This window comes from Gavialis gangeticus, unplaced genomic scaffold, assembly GCF_001723915.1.
Source record: "Gavialis gangeticus isolate Ggan-Ray unplaced genomic scaffold, GavGan_comp1, whole genome shotgun sequence".
Taxonomy (NCBI): domain Eukaryota; kingdom Metazoa; phylum Chordata; order Crocodylia; family Gavialidae; genus Gavialis; species Gavialis gangeticus.
This window is the reverse complement of record NW_017729034.1, coordinates 30,316,797-30,318,542: the sequence shown is the minus strand read 5'-3', so window position 1 is coordinate 30,318,542 and position 1,746 is coordinate 30,316,797.

Sequence of the window (1,746 nt, the reverse complement as noted above, 5' to 3'; positions counted from 1 at the left end):
AGCAGGCAGACAAGGGCAGCATAGCAGTTGCTGTCAAGGGGGTGGGTATGGCTATATTTTTAACCTGGCCGCCTGCTCAGTGGGGTTTCAATAGGGCCTTGTACTGAAACTGGAGCCTGTGCCACGGCTGCTGCCAGGCCATGTCATTGTGTGGTGCAGATGTTACTGCGCTCCCCCTCCCTTGTCCCTACCCTCCTTGCATGTGCCGGGAGTCAGGGCTGCTGTCTGGACAGATGGGGTCGGGGGGTCGAGTCCTATCGCTTACACCAAGCATGTGTCTCCCGCAGGGGGTGGAGGGTGGGGGTTTAAAGGGTCAGCTGGCGGGGAAGGGAGTTTTGCTGTTTCTCGTTGCCGGGGACATCACTCCTATTTGTGCTGGAAGCTGATCCGTCAGTCAGGGGGAGCTGAGCGGCGACCACTCATTTCGAGGACAGATCCAGGGACATCTTCTGAGCAGCCCTGGAGGAGGAAGCATCCCAAGACCATAGGAGCTGCTAGGGTAACCTGAGTCCTCACTGAAGGCTGCTTTCCATCTGCGCTCCCTGTGGAACCCAGAGGTCAGGGTCACAGCCCGGGACCAAGCTGGTCTGAGGCGAAGGGCACTCTCTTCCAGTGGCCTTTGGTCTTCTTGATCCCAAGGACATGGAGATGCTGCAGGCAAGGGCTGTCTGGGGAGAGGATGTTGTGTCCCTCTGTGATATTAACCCCACGCAGGGCTAACCATGGAGCTAAGATCCAAGTAGGGACACAACAGGTGGAGTGTGAGGGACAAGAGGAGAAGGGTTAGCTGGGGATAGAAGGTGAGCGCCAGGCTGCGGAGAGGGAAGCAGAGAATTGCTGATACATGTGAAATTCAACCCTTGGCCAGATGCTGTTCCTGGGGTGCCACATGGGGCTGCTTAAGGGAGGGCAGTGTTTCCTGGGAGAGCAGGCCTCAAAGCTACCGCGGGGGCATGGGGCACGTGCTGCTTCTCAGCCCTTATCAAAAAGGGGCCATCTGTTTCCCTGCCTTTCCTAGATCCTTCTCTGGCCGGCTTGGAGACGGACAGCTGCCCGAGCAAGGAAGCCTGTTGCTGAGCTTGTGGTAAGGCCAAGTCCCACATGCACACCAGGATAGCTCCCCTCTGCCCCACTCCTCTTGCAGAGCTCGCCCTGCTTCTGCCCAGCAACCCCCCGGGGAACTCTCCTGACCCCTGCTCCCTTCCTTATCCCATGGGTGCTGCCTCAGCCCCGCTCCATCCCACCCCAGCTCCTCCTCACACCAAAGCAAGCTTCCCCTTAGCCCCTCACCCCACAGCCTGGGGCAGCTCCCCACCCCCTCATTCAGGTGGGCCTTCAGGAGCTGCGGTTACATAGCAGCGCAGCTCTGCCCCTGCTGCGGGGGGCAGCGCCCCCCTCCCCATGCGCTGTACTGGGGCATGAGGCGGAGGGGGGAGGGGGGCTGTGTAGAAGCCCCCCCTCGTTGCCATGGCGCCCGCAGAACTTTGGGGCGGCGGGAACCCAGGCGCATCCCGCGGGTGCTCGGCGCTGCAGGTGGAGCCGGGCGCGCTTGGAAGCCGCCTCTCCCCACACGGCCCCGCCGCATGACCTCATGCTAAAGCACTCCCTGCCGGGGCCGGAGGAACTGCTCCCCCCTCCCAGCCTCCCTCCCTCTTTCTCTCCGTCCCGCCTGCAGGCAGCGCCCCGAGCGCAGCATGCCCGCGCCGCTGCTCCCGCTGCTGCTACTGCTGCGCACGCTGGGCGCCC